This window comes from Triticum aestivum, chromosome 6B, assembly GCF_018294505.1.
Source record: "Triticum aestivum cultivar Chinese Spring chromosome 6B, IWGSC CS RefSeq v2.1, whole genome shotgun sequence".
Lineage (NCBI taxonomy): Eukaryota > Viridiplantae > Streptophyta > Magnoliopsida > Poales > Poaceae > Triticum > Triticum aestivum.
In genome coordinates this window covers 22,232,191-22,250,665 of record NC_057810.1, presented here as the reverse complement: position 1 = coordinate 22,250,665, position 18,475 = coordinate 22,232,191, and the positions used below count along the sequence as shown (strand labels likewise).

The 18,475-nt window shown below is 45.7% G+C and overlaps 2 pseudogenes; both read right to left on the bottom strand.

Moving 5' to 3' along the window:
* Positions 1 to 1,347: 1,347 nt before the first annotated feature.
* On the bottom strand, positions 1,348 to 4,496 carry LOC123133205 (LRR receptor-like serine/threonine-protein kinase FLS2; annotated as a pseudogene).
* Positions 4,497 to 8,554: 4,058 nt separating this feature from the next.
* Positions 8,555 to 11,664, bottom strand: LOC123133204 (probable leucine-rich repeat receptor-like protein kinase At1g35710; annotated as a pseudogene).
* Between the last annotated feature and the right edge of the window lie 6,811 nt (positions 11,665 to 18,475).

Sequence of the window (18,475 nt, the reverse complement as noted above, 5' to 3'; positions counted from 1 at the left end):
GCAAATGAGAGTAGTTCAGGGTAAGTGAGAGAAAGTGGCATGCCCAACCGATTATCAGACCAAAACAGGGATGTGTCACCCACCCCTGCCTTACAAATGGCATGTTTCTTATAATTTGGCAGTAGTTTGCAGATCTCTTTCCCACAAAATGATCCAACTGCCCTGTCTCCTGGCAAAGAAGATTGATAGTATGTCTCCCATATTATCTACACCCATGGGATATCTACTTTGTTGAGGAACTTGTGAAGAAATTTCATCAAGAGTGCTTGATTATGTGTGCCAATGTCTAGGACACCTAATCTCCCATATTCTTTTGGCTTACACACCTTGTCCCATGAAATTAGTGGGGTCCCAGACTAAAGAGTGCCATATTTCCTCCAGAAACATTGTTTGAATAAATGTTGATTTGCTTAATCACTGTTTTGGGAGGGGAGAGGGTGCACATGAAGAATGTAGGCATGCTTGTGAAGACTGACTTGAGCAAAGTAAGTTTATCACCAGTAGAAAGCCGAGTGGAGCAGCTTAGCAGTCTAGTTTCAATCTTCCTCAACATTGGTACAAGATCAATAACATTGTGTATTAGAATTGTTCACCGATTCAAAAGAAAATGCTTAAAAACCTTTCGCATTATAATTTTTTTAAAATTTTAAGAAAATGTTTGTAATTAGTAAAAACTGTTCATGATTTTTAAAAATGTTCCCAAATTTTTAAAAAATGTTCATGAATGATCGAAGGTGTCTAGTTAAACGGTAATGCTTCTGAGTCTTTATGACTATATACCCGCGTGGATTTTGTACAATTAACTGTCGGGGCGTCACCATGAGGCGTGGTCCACCTTGCCATATAGCTCCCCTACCTCAACGACTGATGCCTCCGCCCCGCATGATCCCCGGCTCCGGTTGCCATCACCACGCGTCGTCTGCTACAGCCAATAGCGGCTCGCAAGCTGTTCCTCGCCGGCGAGGACTCAGAGAGCGCGCATGAGGCACCGAGGCACAGCTACGGTGGCCGCTTGCTCGCAGTTTGATGTGCCGCTACTTCCTCTCGGTGCGCCACTCAACCACAGCCACTCCTGCTCGACAGCTGGAGCAAGGTAGTGAACTGAACATTGTACTTCTTGGCTCGATGTGCTCTATATATTTGTAGTTTGTAGAATTGGTACTTGTTTTTGTTGACTGAAACAAATCGACGATTAATGTCGTAATTGCAGGATTGAAATATGGTGGCATTACGCATTACTTATGTTTCAAGCAGACTGAAGAAATAAACACTCGCGTCAGCTAACAAGAGATAACAAAGGTGCATGGTATTATTTAAATCTGAAATTATTTACTCACTTGGTTTACAGTTGCAAAGCACAAAAGCAACATTACACCAGAGGATATCAACCTTACTTGATGCACAAGTTATCAAGAAAATGGGAGAAGGAAGACCGCCATGGCTCGAGGAAAAACAGAGCTCCAAACCAACCCCAAAAACCAAAAACAATGCCAAGAATTACAGAGTAACACAACCCCACATCGCTTCCCAGTTGCTGTCTATGGTCTTGAGTTCCCTCATCCAGACATTGTACGCTCAACGGGGAGCCACAAAGCCCCAGATTGTTGCCGTAAATTGATGGGTCTACAAGTGTCTGTAGCTGACTCCCCATGGGTATGGCGCCCGTTAAGCGGTTGTTGGAGAAATTTAACACGCCGAGGTATAGCAAATTTGAGATGCTAGGTGGGATGGCCCCTGAAAGTTCATTCCATGAGAGGTCAAGGAACTCCAGGAGCTCCAAACTGCCAATGCTTGCTGGAATATTGCCTGATAGATGATTTCTGGATAAGTTCAAGAATCGGAGACCCTGAAGGTATGTTAGCTCCTCAGGGATGTCCCCAGCAAGTTGGTTGCTTGATAAATCAATGCATGTCATTAGCTCGATTGTTTTCTGAAAAGTTTGCTGACGGCCCTTCCAGAAAATCTTAAGTCTCTCTCGGTACTCGTTCACTGATGACAAATTATCAGGTGGCATAGTCCTTCTAGAGAAAATAGAAATCCGGCTCACTTGGACAACATCATGCCTTACAGAAGATGCTGCTTTCCACGACGAGATTTGTCCCATCATCGATGATAAGTTGCCGAGTGCACCCGGGATGAATCCAATAAAGCTGTTGTTCGACATGTCAAGTACTTCCAGATTAGAAAGTTCGGATATCTCGGATGGAAGGACTCCACTGAAATTGTTGGATGGGAGGCTCAGGACTCGTAGAAGAGGAACACTTTTTCCAATCCATGCAGGAATATTACCAAAGAACATGTTGTTTCCAAGATCTAGTGTGATGAGCTTATTGCAACCGGTTTCAATGACAGAAGGGAATTCCCCAAAGAAGCCATTGTTAGCAAGATGAAGTGATTGGAGAGGCAGATCGCTCAAATATGTCGAGGCAGGAAATTTACGCAAAAACCCGTTGCTGGACACATCCAAAAATACCAGTGCTTGTAGATTCCACCAGCAACTTGGGAGCTCACCAGTGAAGTGGTTATTTGATAGATCCAGCAACTGGAGAGAGGTCAATCCACACAAGGCTGCAGGAATGTTTCCAGACAGGCGATTGTTGTTCATGGATAGAATTGTTAGATTGGTGCACTGTGACCAATCAGTCGATAACTGTCCTATCAGCTGATTCCCCGAGACATCCACAAAATCCAAGATGAGATGGACACCAAACACCTTGGAGATGTTGCCAGTGAATTGGTTCTGGTCCAATCTCACACGGAATAGGCATGTGCAGTACTTGAGGTACGGTGGCAGCGTGCCACTGAAGTTGTTGTGGTTTGCTGTGAAGTTCTGTAGCTTTACCATCACACAATCTTTGCGGTAGTTCGCCAGAGAAGCTATTGTTCGCAAAGCTCGCGTCGGTCAGGCTCAGCCCCTTCCCAAGGTCTGCCGGTACAATGCCACTAAAGTTGTTGTCAAACAGGGCGAGATATTGAAGATTCCTGAGCGATGTGATGGTGGTGGGCAACTCGCCTTCAAAATGGTTGGTGTTGACGTCCAAGACTTCCAACACAGTCATGTTGCCGATCTCTTGTGGGATCATTCCAGTGAGCCGGTTGAAGAAGAGTGCCAGCCTCTTGAGCTGCGTGAGTTTACCCAATGAGCTGGGAATCGGACCCTTGAGCAAGTTCACAGACAAGTCCAACTGAGTCAGGTTCACCAACTCGCCAAGCTCAACTGGGATAGAGCCGGTTAGGTTGTTGTCGAAGAGATACAAAAATTCCAGCTTGGTTGCCTTGCCGAGCTCCGATGGGATCTTCCCAGTGAACGAGTTTCCAAACGCTTCGAACGCTATGAGCTCCGGCCAACTCGTGAAGAGAGATGGCGGAATCTGACCAGTGAGTTCGTTTGACGATATGCCAAACTCCCGCATTTTGTGCATCCCGGCAAACGCGGGTGGCATGACACCGGTGAGCTAGTTGATGGACAGTTCCAATAAATTGAGCTCGCCGAGGTTTCCCAGTTCTGGTGGAATAGTGGAAACCAACCCGGCAACCTTCAGGTCTAGGCGTTGCAGCAACTGGAGCCGTCAAAGAACCGGAGGGATCGTCCCGCCGAGCGGGTTGACACCGAGTTCAAGAACTCTCAGCTGGAACATGGACCCAAGGAAATCAGCCACCTGTCAGGTTATTATCTACAATCCGTAGGCCCGGAGCTTCCCCAGCATGGATAGAGACGCCGGTATCTGGCCGGAGAAGGCATTGACGGACAAGTTGAGGTACTTGATGTTGGGGAGCTTCTCTGGCAGCGAGTATGGTATCGGTCCGGAGACATTGTTCTGCGACAGGTCGAGGTAGGTGATGTTCCCGCTCTCGAGAACGAACTTTGGGAAGATGCCGGTGAGGTAGTTGAGGTAGAGCCACATGAAGGTGACGGTGGGCATCGGTGAGAACCTGCGGTAGCCTTCCGGGTTGGTGAGAAAGTTGGAGCCCAGGTCGAAATGGACAATCCTGGGAAGCCTGCTGAGCTGGTACGGGATGTCGCCGACGAAGTTGTTGTTGTAGAGACGCAGGTCAACCAGGCCAGAGAGGTTGCTGAGCTGCGGCGAGATGGAGCCATTGAAGCCATTGCTGCCGAGGTCGAGCACGGTGAGGTAGTGCAGCTGCGAGAGGCTTGCCGGGATGGAGCCGACGAAGTTGTTGTCGTTGAGATCGAACACAGTGAGTGCCGGAAGCGCCATGGTATCGAGCTTGTCAAGCGTCCCAGCGAGGCCTAGCCCGTGCAGCCTGAGCGATTCGACGCGGCCGGCGTCGTTGCAGGACACACCACGCCAGGAGCAAAGCCCCGCGGCCTTGTTCCAGCTGGAGAGCGCGTCCGGGTCGCGGAGGCTGACCTTCCAGTCTAGGAGCGCCTCGGCCTCCGACTCCGTCGCTGCATGGCTGTGGCCGGCAGAAATCAAGAGGGCGAGGATGAGGAGGATGCCAGTTGTGAAGGCGGCTTCTGGGGGCGTCGACATTGGATGGCAGTAGTGGTGTGTGAGTGACTACCAAAACTACTTTAGTAGAATTCGGACTTAAAGATTATTTCCAACAGGAGAGGATTTAGCATGTGGTCTGTGGGTTGACTAGTGTAGACCATCGACAAGTATTCCATGTGTATGTGTGAGTATCAGCTGCTTGTGGGGTGCGGCATTTATTTCCTTTGGAAAATTTCTTTGCCGCCCACTGGATGGATGACCTACAGAAATTTCATGTCAAGGTCCACTAGTGTTTAATCACCGGCCGGGCTCAGTGGAGTGGAGAGCCAACCATAGCTAGCTCTTTCTTGTAAATCATTTCCCATTCTCACTTCTGAAGATTTTCAAATGCTTATAAATCATCCACAAAAGTAGTGTAGCTTGTAACTCTGTAGGTGTTGAAGTGTAATAAAAATAATATAGGTTTTGTTCTGCCGAGAGGTCATGCAATGCTTCTCTATTTCCATTTCAGGTCGGGTTACCTTCAATACATTGCATGGATTCTTGCACATATTATTTACTTTATTTTTGTAACTTCTAATTACTTGCAAGTTTAAGTTATTTGTCTTCTGGATTGTACGAATGATTTTCGCTAATACGCTGCACACATCTTCACCATTGACAGTTATATATGTTTGATTTCCTGAAGCATAAGATGAATCATTTATATATACATTTGATTTCCTGAAGCATAAGATGAATCATTTATATGTACATTTGATTTCCTAAAGCATAAGAATAACCATGTATGGTTTTCTTTCCATGTGGAAATTATTATGATATCATTTATCAGAGGTGCACACATGCATGATTTTCTTCTACAGAAATTCAGATTTAGAACTTAGATTCGGCAATTATTTGACATGCCATGTAGTGTGTACTACGCCACTCACAAAAAGCGTAGGCTCCATTTAGCGGCTTTGGCAGAGTTAATCCGTACGTGGATGTTTAGCTGAATCCTGAAGTATAACTTTTACGGTTTCCTGCATATTATTGTTAAGGTTACTGCAATTAGTCCACTGATTGAAGGCTAGATGTTGCTTCTTGATCAACCCTGCTAGCTTTTAGATGTTGTTTAAGTTATAGGGAGAGCTATTATGTCAATTTATTTTTTGACATTTTCATTTGAAAGTAGCCAAAGCTACAACTGGACATGTAGATTGTATACATAACTTTTATGAAACAACTTTTATCAGACTATTGTATCATTTTCCATATTTTGTGATTGAATTATGTTTACCTTTTGTCTCCTTGCATTTATAGAAATTTCTATCATTTTATTACCAAAATAGACGGGCGCAACAACGCGCGCCAATCATGATCTAGTAAACACAAAAGGGCAGCCCGCCCCAAAAGAGGTGTGCAAATTTTCTTCTTGCTGGCAATTTTAGGGAGCACAGGTGTTGCTCTGGAGGTTTTTCCTTGTGCTCCCTTTGATCCATATTATTTCTCGCAGCTTTAGGATAACTTTAGTATAAAATTGTAATAAAACTGCGACAAGTAATATAGATCGAGGGAAAGCTGTGACAAGTAATATAGATCGAGGGAGTAGCAAATTTGGGGTATTCAATCTGTCATGTAAAAGAAGCTTCAAGAAGACTTCATGGTTTGGTTGACAGGAGCCTTTCCAAATCCATGAAAAACGTGGTGGTGCAATTTTAAAACAGTTTTGCTAGAACTCATCTAGATGAGATATAATTTGGTCTTATTCACTTTGAAAATAAGAACAGATACAACCCACGTCAGCATACACACATCTTATAGCATCACATCCAATGGCTATAAAAGGTGAATGAGACCAAATTATATCTCATCTAGATGAGTTCTAGGTACATTTTAAAACCAATGATTACTTTGTAGGCTTTGACAAATGAAAAGAAAAGATCACTTCCCAAATATAATTCAAACGATCCGGATATGCTGTTGCTTCTTGAGCAGCCACCTGTGAGGTAAGATCTTCCACCGCAATAAACTCTTGGCAAGCTTGTTGTAGAGGCAGATGAAAAAGGTCTTCCAAAAATTATGAAGCACTTGGTGGACTGTTAAATTTATATTTTAGCAAAATATATACTTGGGGTGGAAACTGCTGATGTTAAAATGTGCAAACCAGTCCCAAAAAGAGCAGGTTTGTGATCTCCTAATGAACATTTGGTCATATAGCCGCACCATTACACACTGTAGTGCACTTACGCTTTTCGAGATTTAGGTTTGACTATAAATTAACCAACATGGACGATTGAGGCGAGAGTAAAATTTATACCATTGGTTTCATATTAACTAGTATAGTCGCTCACGTTGGTTAAACTTATGGTCAAACTTAAACCTCAAAAAGCATGGATACACTACATTATGGAATGAAGGGAGTATTTATATGGATCCAACAGTTCCATATTTGCTTTCCACCTAAAAGGACCTTCTAGATGGTTACCAGGGATGCTGGAGTGAATCGCAGAAAACCACCACTTTAGTGCCTAGGTTTGCAGAAAACGCCGGTTTAAAATTTCTCGCCAGAAAGCACTAATTTGTGGCCTAATCTTTTGCAAAAAAATACTATTTGATGACTTTGTCCCATTTGATGACGATTATGACAGATGGAGCCCACCATTTGCTGATGTGGCATATCGTTCATGATAAACAATGTTAGACGGGTCTTTCTACGAAAAAACTGCTCCCTCCATGAAACTACCACGATCCAGATCGGGATCGAGCAGCCTCCTCGTGTGAGCTTCTATAACCCGAGGAGGAAGGAGGAGGCAGTAGGCCGCGGTGTTGGGCGACTTCGTGCTCACGTTCCAGGTGGGTGCCCGAGGGTGCCAGGTGGGTCCTAGGGGTGGCCGGCGACCCCATGCTCGCGTTCCAGGGTGCCCGGGGGTGGCCTCCTCGATGAATACATGTGGGTGGCTAGGGATCCTGACTACAGAGGTTCATCGCGCACGGGAGGCCGGTCCAGAGCGCATCACTAGCGGAGCTTCATCGCGCAGGGGATTCTGGCGCCACCTTGTGAAGACCTGGATGGGGGCGAGGAGCCAAAGGGGCCGGCGCATGCGTTCGTCAACCGACGCCGCGGGCCGTGCTCGAGGTCTAGGCCATTGGACAACGATGAGGGAACTCGCCAGCTGACGGCGACACGGGAGGATTTTTTAGAGAGAGAGAGAAGAACAGGATTGACTAATCAATGCGCCGGCCCACCCGCCTAGCCAGCTCCGCCGCCGACAGCCGCAGCAGCCGTGCGCGTGTCCCCATGCCCTGTGCTCTTGCTCCGGGCGACGAGGCCCATGGTTGGCGTGTTGCTGCTCTGTTGAATGAAACAAATCGATAGTTGCATAATTAAACACGAAGAGGAGTGGCGAAGCAGACTGTAGTAAGTAATGATCACATTACAGTTATTTAAACCTGCCATTTATTTGCTCACTTAGTAGTACTTTGCAGTTGCAATTTGTAGAATTGATATTTTTTTTCTGTTGAGTGAAACAAACCGATGATTATTGTTGTAATTGCACAGTTGAAGATATTGCTTGGATCGTGCTCGGACTTTATCTCCAGGGTGAAAGCCCATGATCTAGCCTTCAGTGGTTGGAGCAGGCGACTGCGACGCTTGAGCGTCGTTTCCTTCCTGAAGACGTTGCTTTTGAAGGACATTTATCGTACTCCTTGTGTTGTCAAGTGGTGGTTGGTGCCCATGGCAGTTGTTGTTTTTTCCTTGTTCACTGTTTTGATTGCTTCGGTTTTTTTTCTTCATCCCAGGCATAGCTTTGGTCTTCTATGACTTTGCTATCTGCTAGTAGGATTGTGTGTGTGTTAGTGTTGGCTGTGTGCATCTTAGTTATGTAGAGGCCGGGTGTGTATTCATAGTGCATGTATCCCCTTGATGCTAATTATGACTCAATAAAAACCGCCCTTTATCGAAAAAGTTGAACACGAAGAGGCTAACAACCGATAACAAAGGTGCATCTGAAATATGGCCACATGCATTACAGTTATTTAAACCTGCTATTATTTACGCACTTACTTTACACTTGCAAAGCAGAAAACCAACATTACACATGAGGATATAAACCTTACTTACTGCACAACTTATCAAGAAAATGGGAGAAGGAAACTCTCCATGGCTCGAGGAAAAACAGAGCTCCAAACCAAAGCCAAAAGCCAAAAACAACACCAAGAATTACAGAGTAACACAACCCCACATCACTTCCAGGTCGTCTGTGGTCTTGACTTCTTTCATCCAAGCAATGTGTGCTCAACGGGAAGCCACAAAGCTCTAGATTGTTGCCGTAAATCGATGGGTCTACCAGTGTCTGTAGCTGACTCCCTGTGGGTATGGCTCCCGTTAAGCGGTTGTTGGAGAGATTTAACACACCGAGGAACGGCAAATTTGAGATGCTGGGTGGGATAGCACCTGAAAGTTCGTTCCATGAGAGGTCAAGGAACTCCAGGAGCTCCAAACTGCCAATGCTTGCTGGAATATTGCCTAATAGATGATTTCTGGATAAATTCAAGAACCGGAGACCTTCAAGGTATGTTAGTTCCTCAGGGATGTCCCTGCAAGTAGATTGCTTGATAGATCGATGCCTGTCATTAGTTCAATTGTTTTCTGAAAGGTTTCTTCACGACCCTTCCAGAAAATGTTAACTCTCTCTCGGTACTCGTCCATAGATGTCAAGGTATCAGGTGGCATAGCCCTTCTAGAAAAAATTGAAATCCGGCTTAGTTGGACAACATCATGCCTTTCAGAAGATGTTGTTGTCCAAGACGAGAGTTGTTCCATCATGGATGATAAGTTGCCGAATGTACTTGGGATAGATCCAGTAAAGCTGTTGTTGGACATGTCAAGTACTTGCAGATTAGAAAGCTGCGATATCTCGGACGGAACGACACCACTGAAATTGTTGGACGGGAAGCTCAAAACTCGTAGAAGAGGAACACTTTTTCCAATCCAAGCAGGAATAGCGCCGAGGAACATGTTGTTCCCAAGATTCAGTGTATTGAGCTTACTGCAACAAGTTTCAATGACAGATGGGAAATCCCCAGAGAAGCTATTGTTAGCAAGATTAAGTGATTGGAGAGGGAACTCACTCAAGCTTGTCGAGGCAGGAAATTTACCCCAAAACCCATTGTTGGACACATCCATAAATACCAGTGCTTGTAGTTTCCACCAGCAACTTGGGAGCTCACCAGTGAAGTGGTTATTTGATAGATCCAGTAACTGGAGCAAGGTCAATCCACACAAGGCTGAAGAGATGTTTCCAGACAGGCGATTGTTGTTCATGGATAGAATTGTTAGACTGGTGCACTGTGACCAATCAGTCGACAACTGCCCTGTCAGCTGATTCCCCGAGACATCCACGAAATCCAAGATGGGATGGACACCGAACACCTGGGAGATGTCGCCGGTGAATTGGTTCAGGTCCAATCTCACATGGAATAGGCCTGTGCAGTTCTTGAGGCATGGCGGCAGCGGGCCGCTGAAGTTGTTGTGGTTTGCTGTGAAGTTCTGTAGCACAAGGCCGTCACACAACCTTTGCGGTAGTTCGCCAGAGAAGCTATTATTCGCAAAGCTCACGTCTGTCAAGCGCAGCCCCTTCCCGAGATCCGGTGGTACGGTGCCGCTGAAGTTGTTGTCGAACAGGGCGAGGTAGTGGAGATTCCTGAGTGATGTGATGGTCGTGGGCAGCTCACCTTTAAAATGGTTGGTGTTGACATCCAAGACTTGCAACGCCGTCATGTTGCCGATCTCCGGTGGGATCATTCCAGTGAGCAGGTTGAAGAAGAGCGCCAGCCTCGTGAGCTGCGTGAGATTGCCGAACGAGCTGGGTATAGGCCCTGTGAGCGAGTTGACGGACAAGTCCAACTCGCTCAGGCTCACCAACTCGCCAAGCTCTACCGGAATAGAGCCGGTAAGGTTGTTCCCGAAGAGATAGATTAATTTTAGCTTGCTTGCCTTGCCTAGCTCTTGCGGAATCTTCCCAGTGAATGAGTTTTCCTGCGCTTGGAACGCTATAAGCTCTGGCCAGCTCGTGAACAAAGCCAGCGGAATTTGACCAATGAATTTGTTAAACTCTATGCCAAACTCCCGCATTTTGTGCATCCCGACCAACGCCATGGGCAAGACACCGGTGAGCTGATTCATAGACAGTTCCAAGAAATTGAGATTGCTAAGGTTTCCCAGCTCTTGTGGAATAGTGGAAACCAGCCCGGCAAACTTCAGGTCTAGGCGTTGCAGCATCTGGAGCCGTCCAAGAACCGGAGGGATCGCCCCGCCGAGCGGGTTGACACCGAGTTCAAGAACTCTCAGCTGGAACATGGACCCAAGGAAATCAGGGATGCCACCTGTCAGGTTATTGGCTACAATCCGTAGGTCCCGGAGCTTCCCCAGCTTGGACAGAGACGCTGGTATCTGGCCGGAGAAGGCATTGACGGATAAGTTGAGGTACTTGAGGTTGGGGAGCTTCTCTGGCAGCGATTCCGGTATCGGTCCGGAGACATTGTTCTGCGACAGGTCGAGGTAGGTGACGTTACTGCTCTCGAGGACAAACTCCGGGAAGCTGCCGGTGAGATAGTTGAGGTAGAGTGACATGAAGGTGACGGTGGGCATCGGCGAGAACCTGAGGTAGTCCTTCGGGTTGGTGAGGAAGTTGGCGCCCAGGTCGAAATGCACGATCTTGGGGAGCCTGCTGAGCTGGTGCGGGATGTCTCCGGCAAGGTTATTGTTGTAAAGACGCAGATCAATGAGGCTAGAGAGGTCGCCCAGCTGCGGCGGGATGGAGCCATTGAAGCTGTTGCTGCCGAGGTCGAGCACGGCGAGGTAGTGCAGCTGCGAGAGGCTTGCCGGGATGGAGCCAACGAAGGTGTTCTCGTTGAGATCGAGCACGGTGAGTGCCGGAAGTGCCATGGTATCGAGCTTGTCAAGCGTGCCAGCGAGGCCTAGCCCGTGGAGCCTGAGCGATTCGACGCGGCCGGCGTCGTTGCAGGACACGCCACGCCAGGAGCAAAGCCCCGCGGCCTTGTTCCAGCTGGAGAGCGCGTCCGGGTCGTGGAGGCTGACCTTCCAGTCTAGGAGCGCCTCGGCCTCCGACTCCGTCGCGGCATGGCTGTGGCCGGCAGAAATCAAGAGGGCGAGGACGAGGAGGATGCCAGTTGTGAAGGCGGTTTCTGGGGGCGTCGACATTGGATGGCAGTAGTGGTGTGTGAGTGACTACCAACACTACTTTAGTAGAATTCGGACTCTGAGATTATTTCCAACAGGAGGGGATTTAGCATGTGGTCTGTGGGTTGACTAGTGTAGACCATCGACAAGTATTCCATGTGTATGTGTGAGTATCAGCTGCTTGTGGGGTGTGGCACTTATTTCCTTTGGTAAATTTCTTTGCCGGCCACTGGATGACCTACAGATATTTCAAGTCAAGGTCCACTAGTGTTTAATCACCGGCCGGGCTCAGTGGAGTGGAGAGCCAACCATAGCTAGCTCTTTCATGCAAATCATTTCCCATTCTCACTTCTGAAGATTTTACTGTCTCTAATTTACAAATGCCCCATGCTGTCACTGGCGTTTACCTGGTGTTATGCCTTTTGAGTGAGTGCGTGTGTGTGCGTTGGTGGCATGGCCACTCTCTTGTTTCTTGTATAGTTTTCTCCTTTAATGCAAAAGCCGCGCTCCTGCTGGTTCACGTCAACAAAAATATGCTTCCATGATGTCCGTATAGAAAGTTACTTTTAAACTTCTCCTTTATACCCTCTTTCTTTTTTTACGAAATTCTTTCATATCCTGAAAGAGTGAAAGACTTAGAAGTTGTTTGTTTTCAGGGACTTATTGGTTTAGGGATTTAAAAAAGTCCCTATAAGTCTCATTTAAACCAAACAGGAGGAACTTATAGGGACATAAAGTGGGCACTTGGGACTTACGAAATAAGACTCTCAAGGAGATTCTTATAGGGACTTATAGTTCCAATATGGTCTTTTAGTCCATGTTAAGTCCCAGGAACTAAACATGTAGGGATTTTTTAGTGACTTGGGACTTATAGTTGGAACTAAAAAAAGTCCTAGGACTTATGAACCAAACAGGGCCTTAGAAAAACGAGAGGCCTCTTCTCCTCAGACGATGGACATAGTCCCACGAATAAGCACAAAAGGGCAGCCCGCCCCAAAAGAGGTGGTGCAAAGTTTCTTCTTGCTGGCAATTTTAGGGAGCACAAGTGTTGCTCTGAAGGTTTTTCCTTGTGCTCCCTCCGATCCATATTATTTGTCGCAGCTTTAGTACAACTTTAGTATACAATAGTAATAAAACTGCGACAAGTAATATAGATCGAGGGAGTAGCAAATTTTGGGTATTCAATCTGTCATGTAAAAGAAGCTTCAAGAAGACTTCATGGTTTGGTTGAGAAGAGCCTTTCCAAATCCATGAAAATGTGGTGGTGCAATTTTAAAACAAATGATTACTTTGTAGGCTTTAACCAATGAAAAAGAAAAGATTATTTCCCAAATATAGCTTGAACCATCCGAATATGCTGTTGATCTTGACAAGCCACCTGTGAGGTAAGATCTTCCATCACAATATACTCTTCGTAAGCTTGTTGTAGAGGCGGATGAAAATGGTATTCTAAAAATTATGATGCACTTGGTGGACAGTTACATTTATATTTTATTTAGCAAAATGTATACTTGGTCTGGAAACAGATGATGTTAAAATGTGCAAACCAGCCCAAAAAGGGCAGGTATGGAACCAATAATCCCATATTTGCTTTCCACCTAAAAGGACCTTCTGGATGGCTACCAGGGATGCTGCCATTAATATTGACTAGCACAGTGCACTACTCAAAAATTCGTCGTTAACAAGTTCTTTTGTATTTGCGGAGTATGAGAACACGGGATCACGGCAAAATATCAGTAAGCCGAGTGTGGCTCTGGGCAAAGCGCAACACATAGCACACACACGTGTTTGCCGAGCGTCGACTGCAAAGGGCTCGGCAAATAAATAACACTCAATTCATTTGATGTATGACGCGAACCTATTCTATTGCACACGGCAAACAAGTGCCAGGTGGCACGTCCGTTTGTTCTTGACGGCTCTGTCAAGTACAATCCACCTATGCCGATATTCTCCTTGAAGCGCTCGGCAAACTATTTACTAAAATACTTTTTCCCTCACAGTAATTGTTGGCCGAGCTCCCACGCCACAACACTCGGCAAAGTATTTAAGTAATTTATTTTCCTCCTATTACATATATCGTTTCGGAGATCTATGATCCACCACTCGGCATACTATAGTCAGGTCACTCCGTTCTTCCCGAGGACCATTGTTCTCGAAGAAAACTGCTAGTGGCAGCATAGCTTAGGTACAACCTTTTCCGAGTACCTTAGATCTCGAAAAAAAACTGCCAGTGGCAGCGTAGTTCAATCACCACCTTTGCCGAGCTCCACACTCGAGAAAGCCTGGTATCACCGAGTGATGAACTCGGCAGAAGGTGAAAGCACAGTGCATATCTATCTATATGTCATGTCCTAAATCCCTTCAATTGACATACATCACATGTAGAACACAACACATATAGCACATCATTATATCTCAAAGTGACATCACATACGAATTAAACACATATATCTTAACAAGTTCACAACCATAGCTCACGATATAGTTCACTACACGATGCAACCACTTCGCATGTTCAGTACATAGGAGGAGGACGATGGGAGACACATCACGACAATCCTGCAGCAGCAGCAGGAGGAGGAGGGTTTCCTCTCATCATTATCGCACACATTGCCCGTAACCCCTGTTGGGGAACGCGTTAATTTCAAAACAATTCCTACGATCACGCAAGATCCATCTAGGTGATGCATAGCAACGAGAGGGGAGAGTGTGTTCACCTACCCTCGTAGACCGAAAGCGGAAGCGTTTCAATAACGCGGTTGATGTAGTCGGACATCTTCGCAATCCAACCGATCCAAGTACCGAACGCACAACACCTCCGCGATCTGCACACGTTCAGCTCGGTGACGTCCCTCAAACTCTAGATCCATCTGAGGCTGAGGGAGAGTTCCGTCAGCACGACAGCGTGGTGACGGTGATGATGAAGTTACCGGCACAGGGCTTCGCCTAAGCACTACGACGATATGACCGAGGTGGGAAACTGTGGAGGGGGGCACCGCACACGGCTAAAGATCAACTTGTGTCTATGGGGTGCCCCCTGGCCACGTATATAAAGGAGGGGAGGGAAGAGGTGGCTGGCCCAGGGGGGCGCGCCAGGTGTGGGGAGTCCTATTAGGACTCCCCAGTCCAAGTAGGATTCCCCTCCTCTTTCCTATTCCTAGTAGGAGAAGGAAGGAAGGAAGAAGAGGGGAGAAGGAAGGAGGGGGGCGCCGCCGCCTCCTAGTCCAATTCGGACTAGCCCATGAGGGGGCGCGAGGCCACCCCATGTGGCCCTTCTCTCCTTTTCCGTATGGCCCATTAAGGCCCATTACTTCACCCGGCGAATTCCCGTAACTCTCTGGTACTCCGAAAAAACCCAAATCACTCAGAACCTTTCTGATGTACGGATATAGCCTTCCAATAAATCGATCTTCATGTCTCGACCATTTCGATACTCCTCGTCATGTCCGTGATCTCATTCGGGAGTCCGAACAAACTTCGGTCATCAAATCACATAACTCATAATACAAATCGTCATCGAACGTTAAGCGTGCGGACCCTACGGGTTCGAGAACTATGTAGACATGACCGAGACACATCACCGGTCAATAACCAATAGCGGAACCTGGATGCTCATATTGGCTCCTATATATTCTACGAAGATCTTTACCGGTCAAACCGCATAACAACATACGTTATTCCCTTTGTCATCGGTATGTTACTTGCCCAAGATTCGATCGTTGGTATCATCATACCTAGTTAACTATTGTTACCGGCAAGTCTCTTTACTCGTTCCGTAATACTTCATCCCGCAACTAACTCATTAGTCACAATGCTTGCAAGAATTATAGTGATGGGTATTATCAAGAGGGCCCGGAGATACCTCTCCGAAACACGGAGTGACAAATCCTAATCTCGATCTATGCCAACCCAACAAACACCTTCGGAGACACCTGTAGAGCACCTTTATAATCACCCATTTACGTTGTGACGTTTGGTAGTACACAAAGTGTTCCTCCGGTATTCGGGAGTTGCATAATCTCATAGTTTGAGGAACATGTATAAGTCATGAACAGAGCAGTAGCAATGAAACTGTAACGATCATAATGCTAAGCTAACGGATGGGTCATGTCCATCACATCATTCTCCTAATGATGCGATCCGGTTCATCAAATGACAACACATGTCTATGGTTAGGAAACATAACCATCTTTGATTAACGATCTAGTCAAGTAGAGGCATACTAGGGACACTATGTTTTGTCTATGTATTCACACGTGTACTAAGTTTTCGGTGAATACAATTCTAGCATGAATAATAAACATTTATCATGAAATAAGGAAATAAATAATAACTTTATTATTGCCTCTAGGGCATATTTCCTTCAACCCCTACAGAGGAAGAGGGTCAACATGTCAGCATTTTTCCAAGTTGGTCAATCGGTTAATATGGATAGGCGTCGATATGGGAAAATACTAACCGCTAAGTCTTCCTGTATCTTCTTCCGTTCCAGCTTCTCAGCCTTCATCCATTCCTCCTGTTCGGTGGCCTGTTTCTATCTAGCCGCCACTTCAGCCTGCAACCGCGCCTCCTCTTCGGCCGTGACTCTTGCACGTGCGGCCTCGGATGCCCCTGATGATTCACAAGTGTAGGGGATCTATCGTAGTCCTTTCGATAAGTAAGAGTGTCGAACCCAACGAGGAGCAGAAGGAAATGATAAGCAGTTTTCAGTAAGGTTTTCTCTGCAAGCACTGAAATTGTAGGTAATAGATAGTTTTGTGATAAGATAAATAGTAACGAGCAACAAGTAAATAAAGTAAATAAAGTGCAGCAAGGTGGCCCAATCCTTTATGTAGCAAAGGATAAGCCTGGACAATTTCTAATAATAATGAAGGAGCTCCCGAGGATAGATTGGGAATTATTGTCAAGCTAGTTTTCATCACGTTCATATGATTCGCGTTCGGTACTTTGATAATTTGATATGTGGGTGGATCGGAACTTGGGTACTGCCCTAACTTGGACAAGCATCCCAGTTATGATTAACCCCTATTGCAAACATCCGCAACTACAAAAGAAGTATTAAGGTAAACCTAACCACAACATTAGACATATGGATCCATAACAGCCCCTAACGAAGCAACACATAAACTAGGGTTTAAGCTTCTGTCACTCTAGCAACCCATCATCTACTTATTACTTCCCCATTCCTTCCTCTAGGCCCAAATAATGGTGAAGTGTCATGTAGTCGACGTTCACATAACACCACTAGAGGAAAAGACAACATACTTCTCATCAAAATATCGAACGAATACCAAATTCACATGACTACTAATAGCAAGACTTCACCCATGTCCTCAGGAACAAATGTAACTACTCACAAAGCATATTCATGTTCATAATCAGAGGAGTAATAATATGCATAAAGGATATGAACATATGATCTTCCACCAAGTAAATCAATTAGCATCAACTACAAGGAGTAATCAACACTACTAGCAACCCACAGGTACCAATTTGTGGTTTTGATACAAGATTGGATATAAGAGATGAACTAGGGTTTTGAGAGGAGATGGTGCTGGTGAAGATGTTGATGGAGATTGACCCCCTCCCGATGAGAGGATCGTTGGTGATGACGTTGGTGATGATTTCCCCCTCCCGGAGGGAAGTGTCCCCAGCAGAACAGCTCCGCCAGAGCCCTAGATTGATTCCGCCAAGGTTCCGCCTCGTGGCGGCGGAGTTTCGTCCCGTAAGCTTGTCCATGATTTTTTCCAGGGTAAAAGTGATGATATAGCAGAAGATGGACATCGGAGGCCCACCAGGGGGCCCAGGAGATAGGGGGCGCGCCCTATAGGGGGGGGCTGTCTCCTGGATAGGGTGTGGGCCCCCTGGCCTATTTCTTTAGCTCGGAAATTCTTATTAATTCCAAAAAGTTGTTTCGTTTAGTTTCAGGACTTTTGGAGATGTGCATAATAGGTTTCCAACGTTTGCTCCTTTTCCAGCCAGAATTCCAGCTACCAGCATTCCCCCTCTTCATGGTAAACCTTGTAAAATAAGAGAGAATAGCCATTTAGATATAATGTGTAGTAACAGCCCATAATGCAATAAATATTGATATAAAAGCATGATGCAAAATGGACATATCAACTCCCCCAAGCTTAGACCTCGCTTGTCCTCAAGCGGAAGCCGAAATCAAAAAATATGTCCACTTGTTTAGAGATAGAGGTGCCGATAAAAATAAAATACGGACATGAGGGCATCATGATCATTCTAATAATAGCAAAATATTATAGATTCTGTCATATGATTTCCTACGCTCAAGTAACAAGCAATTCACAATGTCAAGTATGGTTCAAAAACTTCATTGGGAACTAACAAACTATAATCTCAGTCATTGAAGTAATTGCAATTTATCATAACATCAGAAAGAGTCAATAAAAGAGCTTTTCTGCAAGCTCACATACTCAACTATCTCGTAGTCTTCTACAATTGCTAACACTCACGCAATACTTGTGGTTATAGAGTTTCAGCCTGACAGTGAGAAAGATAGGGGCTTATTGTGTTGCCTCCCAACGTATTCACCTTTAGGTGATGTCAACAATAATAGCCCATGTTAACTTACATCCAATTGGATATATATATCATGATCTTTCAAACACGAGGAGCTTGCCAAAGGATAAAATGAAAAAGTGAAAGGTGAGGATCACCTTGACTCAAGCATAAAGTAAAAACATAAAGTAAAAGATAGGCCCTTCGCAGAGGGAAGCAGAGGTTGTCATGCGCATTTAGGGTTGATGCATAAAATCTTAATGCAAAAGAACATCACATTATATTGCCCCTTGTATGCGAACCTTTA